We start from the raw sequence: 10,061 nt of genomic DNA on the forward strand, positions 1-10,061 counted from the left end.
TTTTTATTGCTCTACGAAAAGTTTGGATGCTGCCTCCACCCTTGATTGTAGGTGCTGGAGTAAGGATTGTTCTGCTACAGTCTGAAAAAAGTACCTAGATAGTTAGCTGTATCTGAGGTTTTAGCAAAGGGATTACCTATCTGGCAGTCGCTTGTATCATATCCTCCTCCACATAGCTCACAAATAATGCTCTGTACATGCATAGCTGCTTCCTTCATGTTGTTGAATTCAGCTCGAAGAGGTGCAATCTCAGATAATAAGACTGGGATGCTATCTACTCCATGCACAGCTGCTGGTTTTCTTGACATCATTCGATCTATTTGCCACTGATAACTATTTGATGCCATCTCATCAATCAGATCAAAGGCTTCCTCCTTGATTTTTCAATTAATGGTACCTCCTACAGCTGTATCAATCATAGAATGATTAGTAGGAGATAAATTATTATAAAAAATTTATACCTGAAACCAAACGGATAATTGATGATGTGGATATCTCCTTAGTAGCTCTTTAAAATACTCCCAAGCCTCATACAATGACTCCATCTCCATCTGCATAAAAGAGGTGATATCATTATGCATCTTTGCAGTCTTGGAAGGTGAAAAGTACTTAGCCAAAAATTTTTGAGCTAGAGTGTCCCATGTAGTGATAGAACCTGCAGGAAGAGAATGAAGCCAACTTTTAATCTTATCGTGTAAAGAAAAAAGAAATAGTCTCAATCTAATAGCATCATCTAACACCCCATTAATTTTAAAAGTGTCACAGAGTTCAAAAAAATTTGAAATATAGGCATTCGGATTATCCTGAACATGTCCACTAAATTGAATAGTCGTCTGAATCATCTGAATCATCGCCGACTTTATCTCGAAGTTGTTTGCTCGCACAGGCGGTGTCCTAATGCTTGAAGCTGCATCGGCTATCGATGGTGTGATATAATCGATTAACGAATGATGTGCTACTCGAATAGCCTTTTGCCATTTCTTAGCCACCATATTGACATCATTAGGATCTTCAGTTATCATGTTTCCTCTTTGAGCATAATTTAGCCTTCGAATTGTGCTCTCTATTTCTAGATCAAATGGCACCAAGTCACTATGTCCAGCGCGAGTCATACACTGAACACACAACTGCAAATAAAATAAAAATAGAAATCAAACTTAAAAAAATAAAATTCTAAAGTAAAGTAAGGATCGTAATTTCAATATTATTTTAGACGTAATCCCTAATAATGACGTCAAAAACTTGATGGATGCAAATCTATCGCTATGGCAAGTGCACCAGTCAATCAAATAGTATAGTATATGAGTAGAATATCGTCCCATGAGGACTGAAAAATAAGTACTGAAAAGGACTTCTCTAAATTTTATTTAAAAAATTGATTTATAAGAAAATAAAGAGAATAAAAAATAAATAAATAATTAAGAAATTGTAAGAGAACAAAAAGGATGTGATTGTTAGTGTTGAAATCAAGAGCAGATAAATACTAAAGCAATTGGTTCACCAACTCAATCAATACAATATTCAAGTAATTATGCAAACTAAATCAATTTTTGTTTTATGTGACGGTGGAGTCTCCTAAGATATTCACTGCACTTTGGTTTAGGTGCAGCAAAACTATCACTACTTGTTAACTACCCTTTGGTCCAGCCATAATTTAAATAAGCAATGATGCATTAATCTCTATAAAATCCTCTAATTAAAATATGCTGTGTCCAAAGCATACTAAGATTGTCGGATGTATAGGAACCTTTATCCAATTCAAATATAAGGTATACAAATCAAGAAGCATTGATATAGAAGTACTTGATCCGTATCATCTATACCCATCAAATCAATTAAAAGATGGTCAGTAATCTAAAAGCATTAAGAACAGATTTGCATACTCCTCATAAACAAAAATAAAATCTAGAATCAAATCATACTGAATATTGTATTAAAAGAGTGGCTACACTTTAGCCTTAGCAAAAGAAATTTAGTTCATTATGAAAAGAACAAAAATAGTAAATAAAATAAAAAACATCATCTCAGAATATGCTACACGTTGCTAAATCTACCTCAATTTTTGCTCTTGGTGTGAAGAAAATGGGTAGAAAAAAATTGAACGTGAAAAAGAAGAGAAGAGAAGATGGCTTTTTCTTCTCTCTGTTGGCTGTTATTGTCCTCGGGCCGTCTCAAATCGTGTTCTTTTAAAGATGGCAAAAGTTTCCAAGTCCTGGTAGCATAAGAAGTCCAAAAACAACTCAAAATAGTGTCCCAAGTGTGTGTCTCAGTCCAAGCTGTTTCTGACCATCAGATTGGAATCGAAGGCCTCAGATCACGCTCAAAACAAGCCTTATCTTAGTCGGAAAGAACGTGGACCATCGGATCTCTCACTGGATTGAATCAAATCTATCGATCAGCACTCAGAATTCCTCCTTTCTTTAGTTCTCCTGATCGATAATGATTCTGACCATCGGATCGACCCTGAAATTCAATCTCAGCCGTCCATCGGTGCAAACTCACCTTCCGCCCGAATTCCTCTTCATGCGCCGTAATAAAAAACTCGTGCCACTGTTCCCTGCACCGCTGATAGACCTAGTGTTACATGACGCATGGACCACGCGTAGACCTATCTTGTTTCTGTGAACCACTTCTGAACCGAGCGGCTAGTCCACCACGCACCGAAGGCCATTTTCTTTAGATTTTTGGATGATTTTTGCTTGATTTTGGTTTCAATTTTTGCATGGATTTCTCTTCTTTTTACTTCTTTCTTGGAATGCAAAATACACTCATATTAGAGTACAATTTATAAGAAAATAAATCAAAACTTAGTAAATAAAGATAAGAAAATATAGTATAAATATGAGCTTATCAATATAGGCGTAGCGGCTGGCAAAGTGCAACAGATTTTTATACAATGTGTAACTTGATAGGTTTAATAGATTTCCATGAGGATCTATTTGGATGATACGGGTCAGATCGGATATAGGTCAGGTCAGATATGGATCAGATCAAAAAATATCAAATCTGAATCCGACCTGTTTATTAAACAGATCATATTTTCAAATCTGAACCTGACCTATTTAATAAACAGGTTATCCGACTCAATCTATTTAATCTGTTTATTAAACAGTTAACCTGTTTATCCGATCCGACCCGATCCATTTAATCGTTTATCATTTAACCTGTTTAATAAATAGCTAATCTGTTTAACCGATCCGACCCAATCCGTTTAACCTGTTTAGACATTTAAATTGTTTCATAGATAAACAAAAGGCCATTAAATTTGGGGAATAAAGACCCCTAAAGATTGTGAAGTGCAAGCAACAATCTTGGATGCTTCCTAATGATTTTCTTAGGTTGAGAGGGGAAAACTGATAACAATAAGCAATTAACTTACTGTCAATAAAAATTAATTTATCGATGTCAAGCATTCAAATGCATGCTGATTAAAGAATTTCAGCATCAAAGTTCTTATATAATGACATAGGAGAAATACATCAGCTCTTTACAAGCACACCAAACAGAAAGACAAGTGTGAAGGAAGAATTTGACTATTAAAACTCCCCTCGAATAGAAATCCTGTTTCATAAGTGTGAAGAAGTGACCTATTGCTACTTGAACAACAAATATATCTTTCAAAGATTTCACTAGCTAAGGCTTTAACAAAAGATTATCTAAAGTATCTGCTTCTCCAAAATTATCCTTCCCAAGTGCATAAACTCATCCAGTATCACTGACGAGCATCGTCTTCGCCACTCCCGTCGCTGCTTGAATTATTCGAATGCCTTGCAGCGATATGTCAACAACCAAAAATCAAATGTTTCATTCTTTATAGTAGTTCATAAACTAACAGGAAATTTTAGGAGCACCTGATCAGCTGCGGTCGTGCTTGATCCTCTAAATTGCCATTTAACCTTTAAATCCGATCTGACCCAACTCATTTAACCTGTTTAGACATTTAAACTATTTCATAGATAAGCATCCAAGAAGTCCTCCCACTTTCAAAATCGACCTTCTCCATCACCTGCACCACGCTGTAGCCATCGAAAAGAATGGAAAAGAAAGATCCATGCATATCTAGAAAAGAAGACGGGGCTCAGATCTGATAAAGTGATAATTAATCCATGGGTAAATCAAAATGACCATAATCGATTGCCTATAGAAGAAGGCGATCCAAGATTGTTGCCACTAGAAATAGTTGAGTCATCAAACATATATCCAAAAATCATCATAGCCTCCGCAATACATATATATATATATATATATGTCCAAAAACATGAACAAGACAAACATGAAACCTGCAACATCGTATTATAGAACGTAAAATATATATATCAAAATATTAAGTTAACATATTACTGTAAATAATATCAAATTTCAGAATATATTCCCAAATAGCAATCCAGTGATGACAAAGAAGATAGCAATGCTGCAGCAATAACATATATAGAAGATTCAAATAGGATACAACATCAAGTCTAAACCAAATCCCATCAACAACAATATGTTTAAATTAAATAGATAGTAGCGGTCTAAAAGACAAGATTATATGAGTTTCAGCAATTAACCGGAGAGGCTCAGATCTAATAATTAATCCATAGCTAAATCAAAACAACTACAATCGGTTACCTATATAAGAAGGCCATCCAAGACTGTTGCCGCTAGAATTAGTTGAGTCATCAAATATATATAATATATCCAAAAATCATCATAGCCTCCACATACAAACTTTAAACAATCTTAAAATTGCTTAAAATCCAAACAAGTACCTAAAATTTGAAATAAAGATAGCATAATAACATCCACTGTTCTTACTCAAACAAAAATCCAAAAGAAGTACCAAACAAAACACAAGATAACAAGATAATATGTCTGAAAAATATAAACAACATAATCCAAAAAATAATGCATAACCATGATTCATCTCATTATGGGTTGGAATCAATATTGGCCGAGCCTTGAGTTGATTGGGCTTCATTGATGGAACTGAAGTTCATGATATCCTCTACAATCTCCTCTACCTCGGGTTCCAAAACATCTACATTGAAAGATTACAATAGTTAATAATAAACTAATTCAAAAAATATAATAGCAATATAATGATTAAATTATATACCTTTCTTTTCAAATATCCAATCTCGAGTGCAAATCACGGCCTCAGCGACATCTAGTTTAAGTGAACTACGATATTTATCAAGTATCCGCCCACCAATACTAAAAATAGATTCAGAGGCAACTGTAGATATTGGAATAATTAAAATATCACGTACCATGAGAGAAAGATGAGGATATCAAAAATGATTGACTTTTTAAAATTCAAAGATGTCTAAATTAGACTTCCTATCAACTCTTGGCTCATCTAAGTATAATTCCAGTTCAGATTTCTATGCAGCAGTCACAAATTCAAAGCTTTCAAATGTATCAAAATCCTATAATATTATAAAAATGAAATAAGTTATTTATTAGAACTAGTATTATGTACAAGATAATAAATTTATTTTGATAAACAAAAATTTTTATTACCTAAAAAACATCTGCTTTTCTACATGACTCAGAAGTCTCACCAAAACCACTACCAATGTCTGCATCAGTCGATATACCAACAGCTGGAGTTTTAGAAGAAGAAGCTATATACTGATTGAAGAGAGAAAATATGTAATCACGGATGCGGACGGTCTCAGTACAGCCATATCCATACAACTTTCTGTAACAATACTCTACAAATTGAAATTTATTCCGAAGATCCAAAATAACTGCCATGGCTAAGATTAAATAATGATTTGATCAATATTTTTTAAATTTTTTATACATTTATCCTGCCATCCATTGCATGAAAGCATCTACACTTTCCATCTCTTGTCTTAAAGTGAGCTCAATCAAAAAAACATAAGGAAAGTACAAATTTGCCATAGCACACTTAACTCCAGAAAATACAAGAGTAGCATCATAGAATACGACCAACAACTTGTTAATCTTCACAATTTTGTCCCACTCTTCTTCAGATGGACAATGCTTATAATTGGAGTCACTTAATTTCAAATGAAAAAAAAATACGTCGATAAGCAAGACCACTATCTAGCATCAAATAAGTTGAATTCTATCTTGTGGGAATATCTTATTTTAAACCTTTTCTATTTTTCAAAGACATCTGTCTAACACATTCCAAAAATTTTTATTTTCGAACTTGTGAACCTCTCACATATTTAACACTTTCACGAACCTTGTAAATAGATTCATCTATCTCTTTTAATCTCTCTTGTACAATTAAATTAAGAATATGAGCACAACATCGAACATGAAAGAACTCACCATTTGAGTAAAGTATATTTTTCAAATTAAGTTGGCACTTTAACATATCAACAAAAACATCATTTACTGATGCATTATCCAATGTCATACAAAATAACTGCTTTTCAATCCCCCAATCAATTAACAAACCATAGATCATTTCACACAAAGATATGTCATTGTGTGGAGGAGGCATGAAACGAAAGTTAAGAACTTTCTTTTGCAACACCCATTCTTCATCAACAAAATGGGCAGTCAAACATAAATACCCATCAGTGGTAATAAAGGTCCACAAATCTGAAGTCAAGCTTATCCTAGTAGGAATTGAGTGTAGCGATAATAATAACTTTTTTTATATATATATAATTTTAATATTTCTGCCTTAATAGTATTCCTTGATACTAACTTGACATTCTCACAAACATAAGCAAATAAGAATCTAATACCTTTATACTCAACAAATTGAAATGGCAGATCATGCTTGATAATTGCATATGTCAACAATTCATAAAATTTTTCTGGATTAAATTTACTAGACTGCATTGATATGGATCCTTGAGATTGTGACAAAATCATTTGCCCCACATCACGATTCTTCTTACAATTCTCTATATGTCTTTTCAAATTTTCAGTCCCAACCTTACCACCAAATTGATATTTCATACCACACTTGATGCCTTTGTATTTTTTTGTTGCTTCATTTATATGAAAAAATTAATAAACAACTGAAGTTAACTTTCTTTTACGTTTATCAGTAGAATCATAAATTGTAGCTGTATTTGAAGCTATAGGTGCCGATTCATTGACACCATCATCATCACTTACCAGATCTAAATTGACGACAGGCTCTTTATCCATCTATATCATATAATGAAACCTTATATTAATCATAAAAAAATTTAAAAATAGTTAGAACATTAAAGAAAGGAAGAGGAAGAGGAGGCTCAGATTTAATATTTCATCAACAACTAAATCAAAACAACAACAATCGATTGCCTATAGAAGAAGGCCGTCCAAGATTATTGCTATTAGAAACAATTGAATCAACAAAAAGATATTTCAAAATCATCATAACCTCCCTACACAAACTTTAAAATAAACCTCCTAGGAATCCTAACATAAATCCAAAAAAAAAAACAGTAAATCGATTGCATAAATGAGACAATACATAAATGACACATGCAAGATACTATTCATTAAATAAATCGCAGGTAAACAATGATCATCAGAGAGCCAAGAACCCATAAATCAGAGCAAAAATGGTTAGACAAAAATTTTTGATTTAAACCAGCCGAGCAAAGATCAGATCACACAAACCTCCTAGGAACCCTAACGTAAATCCAAAAAAAAAATCCAATCAGATAAACAATGATCATCAAAGAGCCAAGAATCCATAAATCAAAGCAAAAACAGTTAGACAAAAATCTCTGATTTAAACCAGCCGAGCAAAGACCAGATCACACAAGCCTCCCAGGAACCCTAACGTAAATCTAAGAAAAAAATCCAATCAGGTAAACAATGATCATCAGAGAGTCAGAAACCCATAAATCAGAGCAAAAACAGTTAGACAAAAATCTCTGATTTAAACCAGCCGAGCAAAGACCAGATCACACAAACCTCCCAGGAACCCTAATGTATATCCAAGAAAAAACCAGTAAATCGATTGCATAAATGAGATAATACATAAATGACTATGAAATTCCAAAATAATAGATCATATCACTATGAAATCCAAAAAACCTAATGTAAATTCAAGAAAAAAATCTTCGGATCTAGATCGAACCCCAACCCCAGAGATCGGAGCAAAAATCCTCGCAATTCCTCCGAGTTTGCCGTCATCGTGATGTCAGGTGTCACGACGGCTAAAGAGTAAAGATAGAGATCATGTCCTGACCGATGCTCCCATGATGAGGGGAGACCGGGGAGGAGCAGCATCTAAGGGAGGAGGTTGAGGAAGAGGAGAGGAATACCTAAACTTCCTCTGAGTTTCCTTCAGCATGACCTTAAACGGAGAAGAGCTGGTAGTAGACGGCCATCTATTGCCGACAGTGGGGAAGATGGTGAGGGATCGTTGGCCGAGAAGAGAGATGGAATGGAAATCCTAGAGGGAATGGAATGGAAACCCTAGAGGAGGGAAGGGGAATAGCTACGAACCTGGGATGGGAAGTGACGTTTCATCCGATCGAATGGTAAAGGAAAGAATATAACCTGATAACACTTAAGCCGGTTAAGGTTATAAATAACGAGTTAAACTGGTTATAACCCGACCCGACCCGATTCAATCCATTTATTAAACGGATTAAACGGGTCAGTAACCTAAAATCTGAATCCGATCCGATTATTAAATGGGTTAAACAGGTCGATCCGTTTACAATCCGAACCCATTTAATCCAAACCCAAATCTATTTAACACGGATCGAATACGGATCGGATTGATGGATCGAATTGACTTTTGCCACCTCTAATTACAGTAGCACTGGAGTCACTTTCATATATCTCCCGTCCACTCTTTTGAAGTAGCAGTTCTAATCGATTCATATACTAGCGTTCGAGGCCACCGACTGTAGTTGGAATCACGAAGGGATCACAGCACAAATTTTAACCATGACATTCTCTTAGGCAATATAATCTCTACTAGTATCAGTCAGTAAAGATCATTAAAACAAGCCTGCACTTGTCAACAAGGAGCCATTTATTTTGTGAGGCTTATTCTACTGTTCCTAAGCCAAGGTGATCTTATGCTTGGTGTCAAGCACTCGGACTTCCAGTCAGAAGCCAGAACCCAAAAGCAAACTAGCGTATAAAGGAACCCGTCGTTCCGGACTAGGTTTGCATATTTTCCTAAATATATGAACCCTTATAGATAATCACCAAAGGATTCCGGGGTGGAGGGGTGAGCTTCATACAACAAATACTTGTCAAACTTCAGTTTAGTTTTTGTGGGGAAGTCTTTCTAACTTGTCCAGAGGACTAGTGTGGCAGGAACTGAGAGAGCTGTAAAAGCTGCAAGAATTTAACAAGACCACCATTAATTTTCTCTTTGTTCTTCAAGTAATTGATCAATCGATTTGAAAAACCCAATTATTTTCCCTTTCTCACATTAAAGATATTAATATTTTTGAATTGTTTGTCGATTTCCTTAATCTTTGTTCCATTACCCTCTCCTATAATGTCTCCCTAAAAGTTTGTTTCTCTAATAGTTGACATGATTTTGTACCATATCCATGTTCTTATAAATGCATGCTTCGCTTGACTGGCACTAATTAAACATGGCGGCCCATGATTTGTAAACTTCTTTAGGACTTCTTCCATTGCCGAACTGTGTTTCAAGTCGGACGATGACATGGATGCCAATTTAACAATTATCTTTCCCTGTTACCTTTTACCCCAACATCTTTCACCAGATCTAAAAAACCTTCACTCAATGCAATAATAATAAGAATTGGATCCCTATCTCATGTCCCAATCCAAACAAATATGTAGAAGTTTTTTTACTTAACACACTTTCAAGCTGAACTGACCGTATAGATCATTTTAAGCCGCATAATTAGCTTTACTCAAGGAAAGGGATAACATAATGTTGCTTGTTAAAGGGCATAAATATTACAGCTTGATGTGTCTTGTATTATTTAGATGATAAAGATCCTTATGATATTATCACAGTATTGATCTATAATAAATGTATGTAGAGTTTGTTTTGCTGTAAGATTTCCATCCAGCCATGATTCTAAAACATGTTATGATGAAATCAAACCTAGATTATGAAAAAAGACACATGTCACATTAAGATT

The 10,061-nt window shown here is 34.6% G+C and overlaps 1 pseudogene; it reads right to left on the reverse strand.

Moving 5' to 3' along the window:
• Positions 1-3,413: 3,413 nt before the first annotated feature.
• LOC140852065 (zinc finger BED domain-containing protein RICESLEEPER 2-like) lies at positions 3,414-6,488 on the reverse strand (annotated as a pseudogene).
• Between the last annotated feature and the right edge of the window lie 3,573 nt (positions 6,489-10,061).

The sequence above is a fragment of the Elaeis guineensis genome, chromosome 10, assembly GCF_000442705.2.
Source record: "Elaeis guineensis isolate ETL-2024a chromosome 10, EG11, whole genome shotgun sequence".
Classification (NCBI taxonomy): Eukaryota; Viridiplantae; Streptophyta; class Magnoliopsida; order Arecales; family Arecaceae; genus Elaeis; species Elaeis guineensis.